General features: G+C 48.7%; 1 protein-coding gene across 5 annotated transcripts in view; it reads left to right on the top strand.

Annotated features, from left to right (window-relative positions):
• PARP10 (poly(ADP-ribose) polymerase family member 10) overlaps window positions 1-18,171 on the top strand; it is a 173,104-nt gene that overhangs the window by 82,803 nt on the left and 72,130 nt on the right. The window lies entirely within an intron of this gene.

The following is an 18,171-nucleotide window of genomic DNA, read 5'->3' as shown; positions in this document are numbered from 1 at the left end:
TCTCTGTATGGGAGGATCGAGACAGATCACTAGTCCCCTTTATTTTAGTCACTTTTATAATCTTTTTCTTAATTATGCAAAGTTCTCAACTACCAATAGCATCATTTCACTTTGTAAGTCAATAATATTGCAAGAAAACCGGAAACTACATATATGTCCGTATCCAAAAGTAGTATAATGGCATATTCTTCAGAGTTCTACACCCCCGGGTCCCTTATCTTGCACCTGATGGGAACAGTCTCGTTTCATGACAGCCTGAACTGTTTTTATCCTAATTACAAAAATGTATCTTACAGCAACAAAAATGGAGAAACAAAACCTTCAGAGAATGGATAAAAAGAAACTTCAGCTTTGATTTTACGCAGGGCTGTGGAGTCGGTAAGCCAAACCTGCAACTCCGACTCCTCAATTTCCCTTACACCGACTCCGACTCCACGACTCCGACTCCGACTCCCACACATATTGCTTATATTTAAGTGAAAAATTTATTGTAGTACAATGTGAACCTCAGACATTTAATCATTTCTATGATCCAATAATCAAGATATTTAGATAGAACAGAATATATATTGGTGTGCTACCCGGTTTTCATTCTTTTTGGTACAGATACGATATGGATAGACAGATATGGATAAATGGATAGATAGAGCAGATTTCTAATCTGCTTTTGCTTTTGAAAACATTATCGATGAGCTCAAAAACCTTTCAGGTGATGCAGTTTTTTAAAAAGATGATCAGCTTTTGCAGCTGAAAAACGTATCCTCATAAAATACAGGAAAAACGCTGTGTGTGAATGTAGCCTTAGATCAGGAATATAACAGCCATTTATAGGACATTTCATAACTTTCCCAAACTACTATGAAAAAATATTCAGCACATCCTGCATTGAATTACTGTACCCAATTTATTATATATTTTAGGAGTCGGAGTCGGTTCATTTTATACCGACTCCAACTCCGACTTCGACTCCACCAAAATGAGCACCGACTCCGACTCCACAGCCCTGGATTTTAGTTTTAAGCCTTCACATTTCCCCCTAGATAAATTTTTTTTTAACACATATGCAGCATCAGAGGTGCTATCCAAAGCTAACAGCTTGAGGGGTACTGGTCTTCACATGACTGATTCCGTGTTACCAGTCATGGCTGTCGCTGCGCACCCGTCCCCCCTGTATACTGCAGTTCAGGAATAAATTTTTGATGACGGTGGTGGAGATCTTTTGTAGGTAGCCGTGCGCTTGGCTTCAACATCTTCATCAAGTAGCCTTTTGAGATCGGTGCAGAGAAGAGCAGGGGCAACGACGCCTTTGGTATCATCATTAGCAGTCTTAGTGCAGAATTTCCTAATACATACAGAAATACACCAAAGAACAAGTTTTAGTATCACATATACAACAAGGATACAGGCAGCAGTGTGTAACAAGCTTTGTAAGATCCCAGCTATCCAGCCCCCAATTCCCCTAAATCAATTGGCTGGATTGAGAAACGAGAAGGTGTCTGACCACCAACTGTCCTTATTACGATCATTATCTTTATCGTATTGATCTCTGAGTCTTTGAATATCTTCTAACTTCAATTTTTAACTTCTACCAATAATAATATGGAAAATGCAAAAAACCAAAACATTATGTTCCCTTTATTTGCTATTGGCTTGTTGGGTGATGAGGAGGACTTCATAGGGACCGTCATACAAGGGTTCTAGTCCGTGCTTCCTGACATGCCTCTTCACGACTACCAAATCACCAGGCTTCAGGTTATAACAGGTGTCGGTTTCTGCTGAATCTGGAAAAGAAGAGGAAAGTAGAACATAGGTGTTAGCAAGATTACTGGGCAGCACGGTCAGTTTCTTCTGATAACTGCTGAGGCTGGAAATTGGGGGCCTAGCACCAAACAATATCTCATATGGGGACAGGCCATGTTTTGCAATAGGGGTAGTACGGATGTGCTATAGCACAATGGGTAAGAGCTCTTGCCATTGAGCCGTAGTCTCCTGCATCATTTTGGTCAATTGTCCCTTCAGTGTGCCGTTCAGCCTCTCAACTTTCCCCCTGGATTGTGGGTGATACGGAGTATGGAGGGCTACAGTGGATCCAAGCATTGTCAGAACTTCTTGGTACACATGAGAAGAAAAGGCCGGACCTTGATCACTTTCAACAACTTCTGGAACCCCATATCTGCATATAACTTCCTTCACCAGTTTCTTCGCTGTGATCTTCACAGTCATGTTGGTAACAGGGAATGCTTCCGGCCAACTGGAGAACCGGGGCCCAGTAGAATTTTTGCACCAGTGTGAGGGCCTGATTCTTTCCTCGATTTGTAGGCCCATGTGGCAATAGCAGGGTACATCTGCTTAGGGAGACACACGAGTTGGTCCTTTTTCCAGAGACCATTATCCATTCGTGCCCCATCAGTCTTCCATTGCTTCACCTCTTCCTTTGGAGACATTCTCTGCATCGTCATTAAGCGGTCTCACGGGGTCCGACAGACAACTTCAGTCTGTTGTAGATCATCAGGTTCTTGTAGGGTCAGTGCTTCTTGTAACTGTTTACGCTGAGAGCGTGTGGTCACCATAGTTGGTATGGTTGGTTCAACGGGTAAGAGAGCGGCGGCTTTTGCTTGCATATCCGCAAATGTGTTGCCAACAGTCTGTGGACTGTTCCTAGGACCGTGCGCCTTAACTTTGATAATGGCCACCTGAGTAGGTAATTTGATCGAGTCCATGAGGGTTCTAACAGCTTCAGCATTTTTCACTGGGGTTCCGGCAGTAGTAATAAACCCTCGATTGGCCCATAGAGCCCCAAAATCGTGAGCAATACCAAATGCATACCGTGAGTCCGTGTATATATTAGCCCGTCTGTTCTTGGCCAAAGTACATGCAGTAGACAGAGCCTGGAGTTCTGCTTCTTGTACTGACTGTGAGGGCGGGAGCGCAGCTGCGTGCACTACAGTGTCCTCTGTGGTAACAGCGTATCCCGTGTGGAATCTACCAAACTCGTCAGCATATCTTGAACCGTCCGTGTATAACACCAGATCAGGATTTGGGAGTGGATTCTCACTGACATTTGGTGGAGTAGCTGTTTCTTCAGTCAGAAGTTGGGAGCAATCATATTGGAGGTAATCCTCATCACTGCCATCTCTCCTTGTAGCTCATTATACCGTCTTTCAAGGCGTTGTAAAGCGGTTGCATTATGCGGGATGCATCCGGTATCCACTGACAACAATAAGTACAATAGAAAGCGCTGGAGTTCAGCTTCATCTTTTGGGAAAGGAAGGGAGCTGACAGCTATTTTTCTTTCTTCTGTGAGGTGTCTGGCACCCTGAAGGAGACAGTGACCCAAGAATATCACTTGACCAAGGCAGAACTGAAGTCTCGAGGCCGAAACCCGACAGTTAAGTGCTGCCAGATACTTAAGGAGGCTAACAGTGGCAGAAATGGCAAAAGACACCTGCTCATATTGTATTTTTTTTTTTTTTTTTTTGCAAACTGGTTGGGACTGTTTTGGGCCCCTTGTGGCATAACTGTGGGAAGGGCATGCAACATACAGATTTCCTCACTGTCTTCATCTACATAGGGATTATATAACGTAAGAGCCATCTAACCATCATCTTGGAATTGTATATCGGAGCGGAACTGTGATAATAAATCTGCCCCTAGTAAATTTACTGGACATGAGGGAGAGATTACAAACTGAGCAGTAACCTCGGGGAAGGGTCCCACAGGGATAGGATTTATAAAAGTGTATTAATTGGGTCTGCCATCTACCCCGATTAAAACAGCAGGAGAATGACAATCTCTCTGAAAGTGTCCCAGTCGGGCACAGCGCCAGAATTGCAGACGAGAATTAGCAGGGAGGGCTGGGGTTTGCTGTGTGTGAACGAGCTGCTGTGGGGGCGATGTGGGAGGGGAGCTGGGATTGGAGGGAGAACTAGAGCAGCTGCAGTTGCTAGCTTGCTTTTTTTTTTCTTTCCCTGCTGATACAGAGCTGGTTAAAGTCTTCTGAAAACTTTTTTTTTTCTGGATCTGGACGGGGGTGGATACTCATAGCCACTAGCAATATTAGGCATAACGGGGACTGAGGCGACGGTGGCTGATAATAGATACCGTGAGCGCTTAACAAAGAAAAGGTGGGGGCTGCGACTCTCGGTCTCCTTGTACAATTGTCATCTAGCAGGGAGACCTCTTCTTTCAAATCATCACTTTTAACTATTTATCTGCCTGACACATCAGTCTCGATCTCAGTTCCTTATTTAATCACTTTCTCACACCACAGTCACTTTCTTGAACCACAATACATCCAGTCCTTGCCATAATAATAGACAATTTTTCCTTCAACATAGCGGTAACAGAAACAATCAGAATTCACTTTCTCTGTTCTTCCTAACACCTTCGTCACACAATTCATGCGCCAAGCCACAAAATTCTTTTCCTTCCATGGATTCTCTCATTTAGAGCTAAATATCCTTACTTTAGTTGTGCACAGATCTGGAGTGGTGCACAGATCTGGAGCAGCGTTTCGGTCTGTTCCACAGGGTCAAAAATCCCCCTCTGGGATTGCCCAAGATTCAACGCGGTACTCAGTGAAAGGAGGAGGGCATCTCAGACTATCCCTCCGGACACCTCTGGTTATATATATCTACAGTGGGGCAAAAAAGTATTTAGTCAGTCAGCAATAGTGCAAGTTCCACCACTTAAAAAGATGAGAGGCGTCTGTAATTTACATCATAAGTAGACCTCAACTATGGGAGACAAACTGAGAAAAAAAAATCCAGAAAATCACATTGTCTGTTTTTTTTTTCATTTTATTTGCATATTATGGTGGAAAATAAGTATTTGGTCAGAAACAAGCAATCAAGATTTCTGGCTCTCACAGACCTGTAACTTCTTCTTTAAGAGTCTCCTCTTTCCTCCACTCATTACCTGTAGTAATGGCACCTGTTTAAACTTGTTATCAGTATAAAAAGACACCTGTGCACTCCCTCAAACAGTCTGACTCCAAACTCCACTATGGTGAAGACCAAAGTGCTGTCAAAGGACACCAGAAACAAAATTGTAGCCCTGCACCAGGCTGGGAAGACTGAATCTGCAATAGCCAACCAGCTTGAAGTGAAGAAATCAACTGTGGGAGCAATAATTAGAAAATGGAAGACATACAAGACCACTGATAATCTCCCTCAATCTGGTGCTCCACGCAAAATCCCACCCCGTGGGGTCAGAATGATCACAAGAACGGTGAGCAAAAATCCCAGAACCACGCGGGGGGACCTAGTGAATGAACTGCAGAGAGCTGGGACCAATGTAACAAGGCCTACCATAAGTAACACACTACGCCACCATGGACTCAGATCCTGCAGTGCCTGACGTGTCCCACTGCTTAAGCCTGTACATGTCCGGGCCCGTCTGAAGTTTGCTAGAGAGCATTTGGATGATCCAGAGGAGTTTTGGGAGAATGTCCTATGGTCTGATGAAACCAAACTGGAACTGTTTGGTAGAAACACAACGTGTCGTGTTTGGAGGAAAAAGAATACTGAGTTGCATCCATCAAACACCATACCTACTGTAAAGCATGGTGGTTGAAACATCATGCTTTGGGGCTGTTTCTCTGCAAAGGGGCCAGGACGACTGATCCGGGTACATGAAAGAATGAATGGGGCCATGTATCGTGAGATTTTGAGTGCAAACCTCCTTCCATCAGCAAGGGCATTGAAGATGAAACGTGGCTGGGTCTTTCAACATGACAATGATCCAAAGCACACCGCCAGGGCAACGAAGGAGTGGCTTCGTAAGAAGCATTTCAAGGTCCTGGAATGGCCTAGCCAGTCTCCAGATCTCAACCCTATAGAAAACCTTTGGAGGGAGTTGAAAGTCCGTGTTGCCAAGCGAAAAGCCAAAAACATCACTGCTCTAGAGGAGATCTGCATGGAGGAATGGGCCAACATACCAACAACAGTGTGTGGCAACCTTGTGAAGACTTACAGAAAACGTTTGACCTCTGTCATTGCCAACAAAGGATATATCACAAAGTATTGAGATGAAATTTTGTTTCTGACCAAATACTTATTTTCCACTATAATATGCAAATAAAATGAAAAAAAAAACAGACAATGTGATTTTCTGGATTTTTTTTTCTCAGTTTGTCTCCCATAGTTGAGGTCTACCTATGATGTAAATTACAGACGCCTCTCATCTTTTTAAGTGGTGGAACTTTTTTGCCCCACTGTATATATACCTGAGTTATGTATCCTACCCAATCTTCGATCACTTCACCATGCCCGATACTAACAGTGATCAGGATTTCAGGATATTATGATATTATAAAGAGAGTCACAATCACTGGTCAATCCGGGGTGTCTATCCCTTATAAGGTACGGTTCGAGCACTGGGCCCCCAACTGGACTGCACCTCTATATGATTCCACCCAAGAATCACCCCACCAATCGGGGACAAACCACAGATCCTCTTTGCAGCAACAAGCACATGAAAACCACACCAATGGTCAGTCTGAACAGTATAACTGCCAACTTACCGTGGTTGTTGTGGGGGATGATCATTCCCAATTTTCCAGCACCTGCGTCCGCTCCGAGGGTCCTTTGTCTTGTCCTCCGGGGGCAGAGGCATCCCTATTCGGGGGCCCCACGTTGGGCGGCCAGCTGTCGGGGTAGCTATTGAGGGATGGCTAAATTAACCCTTCACGGTTGAGCCAGTGATGTCCAAATTATTCCACAGAGTGTTGCTAGCAACTCAAATGACCACACGGAGACGGGGTCTCTGTACGGGAGGATCGAGACAGATCACTAGCCCCCTTTATTTTAGTCACTTCTTTTATAATCTTTTGCTTAATTATGCAAAGTTCTCAACTACCAATAACATCATTTCACTTTATAAGCCAATAATATTGCAAGATAACTGGAAACTACATATATGTCCATATCAAAAAGTAGTATAATGGCATATTCTTCAGAGTAGTACACCCCGGTTCCCTTATCTTGCACCTGATGGGAACAGTCTGGTTTCATGACAGCCTGAACTGTTTTCATCCTAATTACAAAACTTTATCTTACAGCAACAAAAATGGAGAAACGAAACCTTCAGAGAATGGATAAAATGAAAATTCAGCTTTGATTTTAGTTTCAACCCTTCATAAGAGTGGCTGATATGGATGAAGTGTGCAGAGTGTGTGATTGGGCGGTAGAACCATACATAGGAGAGGAGAGAGGTGCTGATATGGATGGAGTGTGCAGAGTGTGATAGGGTGGTAGAACCATACATAGGAGAGGAGAGAGGGTCTGATATGGATGAAGTGTGCAGTGTGTGATAGGGCGGTAGAACCATACATAGTAGAGGAGAGAGGGGCTGATATGGATGGAGTGTGCAGAGTGTGTGATTGGGCGGTAGAACCATACATAGGAGAGGAGAGAGGGGCTGATATGGATGGAGTGTACAGAGTGTGATAGGGTGGAAGAACCATACTTAGGAGAGGAGAGAGGGGCTGATATGGATGGAGTGTGCAGAGTGTGATAGGGCGGTAGAACCTTACATAGGAGAGGAGAGAGGGGCTGATATGGATGGAGTGTGCAGAGTGTGTGACAGGGCGGTAGGACCATACATAGGAGAGGAGAGAGGGGCTGATATGGATGGAGTGTGCAGAGTGTGTGATAGGGTGGTAGAACCATACATAGGAGAGGAGAGAGGGTCTGATATGGATGGAGTGTGCAGTGTGTGAGATAGGGTGGTAGAACCATACATAGGAGAGGAGAGAGGGGCTGATATGGATGGCGTGTGCAGTGTGTGAGATAGGGTGGTAGAGCCATACATAGGAGAGGAGAGAGGGGCTGATATGTATGGAGTGTGCAGAGTGTGAGATAGGGTGGTAGAACCATACATGAGAGAGGGGCTGATATGGATGGAGTGTGCAGAGTGTGAGATAGGGTGATAGAACCTTACATAGGAGAGGAGAGAGGGGCTGATATGGATGGAGTGTGCAGAGTGTGAGATAGGGCGGTAGAACCATACATAGGAGAGGAGAGAGGGGCTGATATGGATGGAGTGTGCAGAGTGTGAGAGGGCGGTAGAACCATACATAGGAGAGGAGAGAGGGGCTGATATGGATGGAGTGTGAAGAGTGTGAGAGGGCGGTAGAACCATACATAGGAGAGGAGAGAGGGGCTGATATGGATGGAGTGTGCAGAGTGTGTGATAGGGCGGTAGAACCATACATAGGAGAGGAGAGAGGGGCTGATATGGATGGAGTGTGCAGAGTGTGTGATAGGGTGGTAGAACCATACATGAGAGAGGGGCTGATATGGATGGAGTGTGCAGAGTGTGAGATAGGGTGATAGAACCTTACATAGGAGAGGAGAGAGGGGCTGATATGGATGGAGTGTGCAGAGTGTGTGATAGGGCGGTAGAACCATACATAGGAGAGGAGAGAGGGGCTGATATGGATGGAGTGTGCAGAGTGTGAGATAGGGCGGTAGAACCATACATAGGAGAGGAGAGAGGGGCTGATATGGATGGAGTGTGAAGAGTGTGAGAGGGCGGTAGAACCATACATAGGAGAGGAGAGAGGGGCTGATATGGATGGAGTGTGCAGAGTGTGTGATAGGGCGGTAGAACCATACATAGGAGAGGAGAGAGGGGCTGATATGGATGGAGTGTGCAGAGTGTGTGATAGGGCGGTAGAACCATACATAGGAGAGGAGAGAGGGGCTGATATGGATGGAGTGTGAAGAGTGTGAGATAGGGCGGTAGAACCATACGTAGGAGAGGAGAGAGGGGCTGATATGGATGGAGTGTGCAGAGTGTGAGAGGGCGGTAGAACCATACATAGGTGAGGAGAGAGGGGCTGATATGGATGGAGTGTGCGGAGTGTGAGATAGGGCGGTAGAACCATACCTAGGAGAGGAGAGAGGGGCTGATATGGATGGAGTGTGCAGAGTGTGTGATAGGGCGGTAGAACCATACATAGGACAGGAGAGAGGGGACTGATATGGATGGAGTGTGCAGAGTGTGAGATAGGGCGGTAGAACCATACATAGGAGAGGAGAGAGGGGCTGATATGGATGGAGTGTGCAGAGTGTGAGAGGGCGGTAGAACCATACATAGGAGAGGAGAGAGGGGCTGATATGGATGGAGTGTGCAGAGTGTGAGAGGGCGGTAGAACCATACATAGGAGAGGAGAGAGGGGCTGATATGGATGGAGTGTGCAGAGTGTGAGATAGGGTGGTAGAACCATTCATAGGAGAGGAGAGAGGGGCTGATATGGATGGAGTGTGCAGAGTGTGTGATAGGGCGGTAGAACCATACATAGGAGAGGAGAGAGGGGCTGATATGGATGGAGTGTGCAGAGTGTGTGATAGGGTGGTAGAACCATACATAGGAGAGGAGAGAGGGTCTGATATGGATGGAGTGTGCAGTGTGTGAGATAGGGCGGTAGAACCATACATAGGAGAGGAGAGAGGGGCTGATATGGATGGAGTGTGCAGTGTGTGAGATAGGGTGGTAGAGCCATACATAGGAGAGGAGAGAGGGGCTGATATGTATGGAGTGTGCAGAGTGTGAGATAGGGTGGTAGAACCATACATGAGAGAGGGGCTGATATGGATGGAGTGTGCAGAGTGTGAGATAGGGTGATAGAACCTTACATAGGAGAGGAGAGAGGGGCTGATATGGATGGAGTGTGCAGAGTGTGAGATAGGGCGGTAGAACCATACATAGGAGAGGAGAGAGGGGCTGATATGGATGGAGTGTGCAGAGTGTGTGATAGGGCGGTAGAACCATACATAGGAGAGGAGAGAGGGGCTGATATGGATGGAGTGTGCAGAGTGTGAGATAGGGCGGTAGAACCATACATAGGAGAGGAGAGAGGGGCTGATATGGATGGAGTGTGAAGAGTGTGAGAGGGCGGTAGAACCATACATAGGAGAGGAGAGAGGGGCTGATATGGATGGAGTGTGCAGAGTGTGTGATAGGGCGGTAGAACCATACATAGGAGAGGAGAGAGGGGCTGATATGGATGGAGTGTGCAGAGTGTGTGATAGGGCGGTAGACCCATACATAGGAGAGGAGAGAGGGGCTGATATGGATGGAGTGTGCAGAGTGTGAGAGGGCGGTAGAACCATACATAGGAGAGGAGAGAGGGGCTGATATGGATGGAGTGTGAAGAGTGTGAGATAGGGCGGTAGAACCATACGTAGGAGAGGAGAGAGGGGCTGATATGGATGGAGTGTGCAGAGTGTGAGAGGGCGGTAGAACCATACATAGGAGAGGAGAGAGGGGCTGATATGGATGGAGTGTGCGGAGTGTGAGATAGGGCGGTAGAACCATACCTAGGAGAGGAGAGAGGGGCTGATATGGATGGAGTGTGCAGAGTGTGTGATAGGGCGGTAGAACCATACATAGGACAGGAGAGAGGGGACTGATATGGATGGAGTGTGCAGAGTGTGAGATAGGGCGGTAGAACCATACATAGGAGAGGAGAGAGGGGCTGATATGGATGGAGTGTGCAGAGTGTGAGAGGGCGGTAGAACCATACATAGGAGAGGAGAGAGGGGCTGATATGGATGGAGTGTGCAGAGTGTGAGAGGGCGGTAGAACCATACATAGGAGAGGAGAGAGGGGCTGATATGGATGGAGTGTGCAGAGTGTGAGATAGGGTGGTAGAACCATTCATAGGAGAGGAGAGAGGGGCTGATATGGATGGAGTGTGCAGAGTGTGTGATAGGGCGGTAGAACCATACATAGGACAGGAGAGAGGGGCTGATATGGATGGAGTGTGCAGAGTGTGAGAGGGCGGTAGAACCATACATAGGAGAGGAGAGAGGGGCTGATATGGAGTGTGCAGAGTGTGAGAGGGCGGTAGAACCATACATAGGACAGGAGAGAGGGGCTGATATGGATGGAGTGTGCAGAGTGTGAGATAGGGCGGTAGAACCATACATAGGAGAGGAGAGAGGGGCTGATATGGATGGAGTGTGCAGAGTGTGATATAGGGCGGTAGAACCATACATGGGAGAGGAGAGAGGGGCTGATATGGATGGAGTGTGCAGAGTGTGTGATAGGGTGGTAGACCCATACATAGGAGAGGAGAGAGGGGCTGGTATAGATGGAGTGTGCAGAGTGTGAGATAGGACGGTAGAACCATTCATAGGAGAGGAGAGAGGGGCTGATATGGATGGAGTGTGCAGAGTGTGATATAGGGCGGTAGAACCATACATGGGAGAGGAGAGAGGGGCTGATATGGAGTGTGCAGAGTGTGATATAGGGCGGTAGAACCATACATAGGAGAGGAGAGAGGGGCTGATATGGATGGAGTGTGCAGAGTGTGATATAGGGCGGTAGAACCATACATAGGAGAGGAGAGAGGGGCTGATATGGATGGAGTGTGCAGAGTGTGAGATAGGGTGGTAGAACCATACATAGGAGAGGAGAGAGGGGCTGATATAGATGGAGTGTGCAGAGTGTGATAGGGCGGTAGAACTATACATAGGAGAGGAGAGAGGGGCTGATATGGATGGAGTGTGCAGAGTGTGATAGGGCGGTAGAACCATACATAGGAGAGGAGAGAGGGGCTGATATGGACGGAGTGTGCAGAGTGTGTGATAGGGCGGTAGAGCCTTACATAGGAGAGGAGAGAGGGGCTGATATGGATGGAGTGTGCAGAGTGTGATATAGGGTGGTAGAACCATACATGGGAGAGGAGAGAGGGGCTGATATGGATGGAGTGTGCAGAGTGTGATATAGGGCGGTAGAACCATACATAGGAGAGGAGAGAGGGGCTGATATAGATGGAGTGTGCAGAGTGTGAGATAGGACGGTAGAACCATTCATAGGAGAGGAGAGAGGGGCTGATATGGATGGAGTGTGCAGAGTGTGAGATAGGGTGGTAGAACCTTACATAGGAGAGGAGAGAGGGGCTGATATGGATGGAGTGTGCAGAGTGTGATATAGGGCGGTAGAACCATACATGGGAGAGGAGAGAGGGGCTGATATGGAGTGTGCAGAGTGTGATATAGGGCGGTAGAACCATACATAGGAGAGGAGAGAGGGGCTGATATGGATGGAGTGTGCAGAGTGTGATAGGGCGGTAGAACCATACATAGGAGAGGAGAGAGGGGCTGATATGGACGGAGTGTGCAGAGTGTGTGATAGGGCGGTAGAACCCTACATGGGAGAGGAGAGAGGGGCTGATATGGAGTGTGCAGAGTGTGATATAGGGCGGTAGAACCATACATAGGAGAGGAGAGAGGGGCTGATATGGATGGAGTGTGCAGAATGTGTGATAGGGCGGTAGAACCCTACATGGGAGAGGAGAGAGGGGCTGATATGGATGGAGTGTGCAGAGTGTGTGATAGGGCGGTAGAACCATACATAGGACAGGAGAGCGGGGCTGATATGGATGGAGTGTGCAGAGTGTGAGAGGGCGGTAGAACCATACATAGGAGAGGAGAGAGGGGCTGATATGGAGTGTGCAGAGCGTGAGAGGGCGGTTGAACCATACATAGGACAGGAGAGAGGGGCTGATATGGATGGAGTGTGCAGAGTGTGAGATAGGGCGGTAGAACCATACATAGGACAGGAGAGCGGGGCTGATATGGATGGAGTGTGCAGAGTGTGAGAGGGCGGTAGAACCATACATAGGACAGGAGAGAGAGGCTGATATGGAGTGTGCAGAGTGTGAGAGGGCGGTAGAACCATACATAGGACAGGAGAGAGGGGCTGATATGGATGCAGTGTGCAGAGTGTAAGATAGGGCGGTAGAACCCTACATGGGAGAGGAGAGAGGGGCTGATATGGAGTGTGCAGAGTGTGAGAGGGCGGTAGAACCATACATAGGAGAGGAGAGAGGGGCTGATATGGACGGAGTGTGCAGAGTGTGTGATAGGGCGGTAGAACCCTACATGGGAGAGGAGAGAGGGGCTGATATGGAGTGTGCAGAGTGTGATATAGGGTGGTAGAACCATACATGGGAGAGGAGAGAGGGGCTGATATGGATGGAGTGTGCAGAGTGTGATATAGGGCGGTAGAACCATACATAGGAGAGGAGAGAGGGGCTGATATAGATGGAGTGTGCAGAGTGTGAGATAGGGTGGTAGAACCTTACATAGGAGAGGAGAGAGGGGCTGATATGGATGGAGTGTGTAGAGTGTGATATAGGGCGGTAGAACCATACATAGGAGAGGAGAGAGGGGCTGATATGGATGGAGTGTGCAGAGTGTGAGATAGGGTGGTAGAACCTTACATAGGAGAGGAGAGAGGGGCTGATGTGGATGGAGTGTGCGGAGTGTGAGATAGGGTGGTAGAACCTTACATAGGAGAGGAGAGAGGGGCTGATATGGATGGAGTGTGTAGAGTGTGATATAGGGCGGTAGAACCATACATAGGAGAGGAGAGAGGGGCTGATATGGATGGAGTGTGCAGAGTGTGAGATAGGGTGGTAGAACCTTACATAGGAGAGGAGAGAGGGGCTGATGTGGATGGAGTGTGCGGAGTGTGAGATAGGGTGGTAGAACCTTACATAGGAGAGGAGAGAGGGGCTGATGTGGATGGAGTGTGCGGAGTGTGAGATAGGGTGGTAGAACCTTACATAGGACAGGAGAGAGGGACTGATGTGGATGGAGTGTGCGGAGTGTGAGATAGGGTGGTAGAACCTTACATAGGAGAGGAGAGAGGGGCTGATATGGATGGAGTGTGCAGAGTGTGATATAGGGCGGTAGAACCATACATAGGAGAGGAGAGAGGGGCTGATATGGACGGAGTGTGCAGAGTGTGTGATAGGGCGGTAGAACCCTACATGGGAGAGGAGAGAGGGGCTGATATGGAGTGTGCAGAGTGTGATATAGGGCGGTAGAACCATACATAGGAGAGGAGAGAGGGGCTGATATGGATGGAGTGTGCAGAATGTGTGATAGGGCGGTAGAACCCTACATGGGAGAGGAGAGAGGGGCTGATATGGATGGAGTGTGCAGAGTGTGTGATAGGGCGGTAGAACCATACATAGGACAGGAGAGCGGGGCTGATATGGATGGAGTGTGCAGAGTGTGAGAGGGCGGTAGAACCATACATAGGAGAGGAGAGAGGGGCTGATATGGAGTGTGCAGAGCGTGAGAGGGCGGTTGAACCATACATAGGACAGGAGAGAGGGGCTGATATGGATGGAGTGTGCAGAGTGTGAGATAGGGCGGTAGAACCATACATAGGACAGGAGAGCGGGGCTGATATGGATGGAGTGTGCAGAGTGTGAGAGGGCGGTAGAACCATACATAGGACAGGAGAGAGGGGCTGATATGGAGTGTGCAGAGTGTGAGAGGGCGGTAGAACCATACATAGGACAGGAGAGAGGGGCTGATATGGATGGAGTGTGCAGAGTGTAAGATAGGGCGGTAGAACCATACATAGGAGAGGAGAGAGGGGCTGATATGGATGGAGTGTGCAGAGTGTGATATAGGGCGGTAGAACCATACATGGGAGAGGAGAGAGGGGCTGATATGGATGGAGTGTGCAGAGTGTGTGATAGGGTGGTAGAACCATACATAGGAGAGGAGAGACGGGCTGATATGGATGGAGTGTGCAGAGTGTGAGATAGGGCGGTAGAACCATTCATAGGAGAGGAGAGAGGGGCTGATATGGATGGAGTGTGCAGAGTGTGAGATAGGGTGGTAGAACCATACATAGGAGAGGAGAGATGGGCTGATATGGATGGAGTGTGCAGAGTGTGATATAGGGCGGTAGAACCATACATGGGAGAGGAGAGAGGGGCTGATATGGATGGAGTGTGCAGAGTGAGAGGGGCTGATATGGACGGAGTGTGCAGAGTGTGTGATAGGGCGGTAGAACCCTACATGGGAGCGGAGAGAGGGGCTGATATGGATGGAGTGTGTAGAGTGTGAGATAGGGTGGTAGAACCTTACATAGGAGAGGAGAGAGGGGCTTATATGGATGGAGTGTGCAGAGTGTGAGATAGGGTGGTAGAACCTTACATAGGAGAGGAGAGAGGGATTGATTTGGATGGAGTGTGCGGAGTGTGAGATAGGGTGGTAGAACCTTACATAGGAGAGGAGAGAGGGGCTGATATGGATGGAGTGTGCGGAGTGTGAGATAGGGTGGTAGAACCTTACATAGGAGAGGAGAGAGGGGCTGATATGGATGGAGTGTGCGGAGTGTGAGATAGGGTGGTAGAACCTTACATAGGAGAGGAGAGAGGGGCTGATATGGATGGAGTGTGCAGAGTGTCAGATAGGGTGGTAGAACCATACATAGGAGAGGAGAGAGGGGCTGATATGGATGGAGTGTGCAGAGTGTGAGATAGGGTGGTAGAACCTTACATAGGAGAGGAGAGAGGGGCTGATATGGATGGAGTGTGCAGAGTGTGAGATAGGGTGGTAGAACCTTACATAGAAGAGGAGAGAGGGGCTGATATGGATGGAGTGTGCAGAGTGTGAGATAGGGTGGTAGAACCTTACATAGGAGAGGAGAGAGGGATTGATTTGGATGGAGTGTGCGGAGTGTGAGATAGGGTGGTAGAACCTTACATAGGAGAGGAGAGAGGGGCTGATATGGATGGAGTGTGCAGAGTGTGAGATAGGGTGGTAGAACCTTACATAGGAGAGGAGAGAGGGGCTGATATGGATGGAGTGTGCGGAGTGTGAGATAGGGTGGTAGAACCTTACATAGGAGAGGAGAGAGGGGCTGATATGGATGGAGTGTGCAGAGTGTGAGATAGGGTGGTAGAACCATACATAGGAGAGGAGAGAGGGGCTGATATGGATGGAGTGTGCAGAGTGTGAGATAGGGTGGTAGAACCTTACATAGGAGAGGAGAGAGGGGCTGATATGGATGGAGTGTGCAGAGTGTGAGATAGGGTGGTAGAACCTTACATAGGAGAGGAGAGAGGGGCTGATATGGATGGAGCGTGCAGAGTGTGAGATAGGGTGGTAGAACCTTACATAGGAGAGGAGAGAGGGATTGATTTGGATGGAGTGTGCGGAGTGTGAGATAGGGTGGTAGAACCTTACATAGGAGAGGAGAGAGGGGCTGATATGGATGGAGTGTGCAGAGTGTGAGATAGGGTGGTAGAACCTTACATAGGAGAGGAGAGAGGGGCTGATATGGATGGAGTGTGCAGAGTGTGAGATAGGGTGGTAGAACCTTACATAGGAGAGGAGAGAGGGGCTGATATGGATGGAGTGTGCAGAGTGTGAGATAGGGTGGTAGAACCTTACATAGGAGAGGAGAGAGGGACTGATATGGATGGAGTGTGCAGAGTGTGAGATAGGGTGGTAGAACCTTACATAGGAGAGGAGAGAGGGGCTGATATGGATGGAGTGTGCAGAGTGTGAGATAGGGTGGTAGAACCTTACATAGGAGAGGAGAGAGGGGCTGATATGGGTGGAGTGTGAGATAGGGTGGTAGAACCTTACATAGGAGAGGAGAGAGGGGCTGATATGGATGGAGTGTGCGGAGTGTGAGATAGGGTGGTAGAACCTTATATAGGAGAGGAGAGAGGGGCTGATATGGATGGAGTGTGCGGAGTGTGAGATAGGGTTGTAGAACCATACATAGGAGAGGAGAGAGGGGCTGATATGGATGGAGTGTGCAGAGTGTGAGATAGGGCGGTAGAACCATTCATAGGAGAGGAGAGAGGGGCTGATATGGATGGAGTGTGCAGAGTGTGAGATAGGGTGGTAGAACCATACATAGGAGAGGAGAGATGGGCTGATATGGATGGAGTGTGCAGAGTGTGATATAGGGCGGTAGAACCATACATGGGAGAGGAGAGAGGGGCTGATATGGATGGAGTGTGCAGAGTGTGATAGGGCGGTAGAACCATACATAGGAGAGGAGAGAGGGGCTGATATGGACGGAGTGTGCAGAGTGTGTGATAGGGCGGTAGAACCCTACATGGGAGCGGAGAGAGGGGCTGATATGGAGTGTGCAGAGTGTGATATAGGGCGGTAGAACCATACATAGGAGAGGAGAGAGGGGCTGATATGGATGGAGTGTGCAGAATGTGTGATAGGGCGGTAGAACCCTACATGGGAGAGGAGAGAGGGGCTGATATGGATGGAGTGTGCAGAGTGTGTGATAGGGCGTTAGAACCATACATAGGAGAGGAGAGAGGGACTGATATGGATGGAGTGTGCAGAGTGTGAGATAGGGTGGTAGAACCTTACATAGGAGAGGAGAGAGGGATTGATTTGGATGGAGTGTGCGGAGTGTGAGATAGGGTGGTAGAACCTTACATAGGAGAGGAGAGAGGGGCTGATATGGATGGAGTGTGCAGAGTGTGAGATAGGGTGGTAGAACCTTACATAGGAGAGGAGAGAGGGGCTGATATGGATGGAGTGTGCAGAGTGTGAGATAGGGTGGTAGAACCTTACATAGGAGAGGAGAGAGGGGCTGATATGGGTGGAGTGTGAGATAGGGTGGTAGAACCTTACATAGGAGAGGAGAGAGGGGCTGATATGGATGGAGTGTGCGGAGTGTGAGATAGGGTGGTAGAACCTTATATAGGAGAGGAGAGAGGGGCTGATATGGATGGAGTGTGCAGAGTGTGAGATAGGGTGGTAGAACCTTTCATAGGAGAGGAGAGAGGGGCTGATATGGATGGAGTGTGCAGAGTGTGAGATAGGGCGGTAGAACCTTACATAGGAGAGGAGAGAGGGGCTGATATGGATGGAGTGTGCAGAGTGTGTGATAGGGCGGTAGAACCTTACATAGGAGAGGAGAGAGGGGCTGATATGGATGGAGTGTGCAGAGTGTGTGATAGGGCGGTAGAACCTTACATAGGAGAGGAGAGAGGGGCTGATATGGATGGAGTGTGCGGAGTGTGAGATAGGGCGGTAGAACCATACATAGGAGAGGAGAGAGGGGCTGATATGGATGGAGTGTGCAGAGTGTGAGATAGGGTGGTAGAACCTTACATAGGAGAGGAGAGAGGGGCTGATATGGATGGAGTGTGTGGAGTGTGAGATAGGGAGGTAGAACCTTACATAGGAGAGGAGAGAGGGGCTGATGTGGATGGAGTGTGCGGAGTGTGAGATAGGGCGGTAGAACCTTTCATAGGAGAGGAGAGAGGGGCTGATATGGATGGAGTGTGCAGAGTGTGAGATAGGGTGGTAGAACCTTTCATAGGAGAGGAGAGAGGGGCTGATATGGATGGAGTGTGCAGAGTGT

The sequence above is a fragment of the Dendrobates tinctorius genome, unplaced genomic scaffold (assembly GCF_039654945.1).
Source record: "Dendrobates tinctorius isolate UK_male_01 unplaced genomic scaffold, ASM3965494v1 ptg000235l, whole genome shotgun sequence".
Lineage (NCBI taxonomy): Eukaryota > Metazoa > Chordata > Amphibia > Anura > Dendrobatidae > Dendrobates > Dendrobates tinctorius.
Note: the sequence above shows the minus strand (reverse complement) of the source record. Positions and strands in the feature narration are given on the sequence as shown.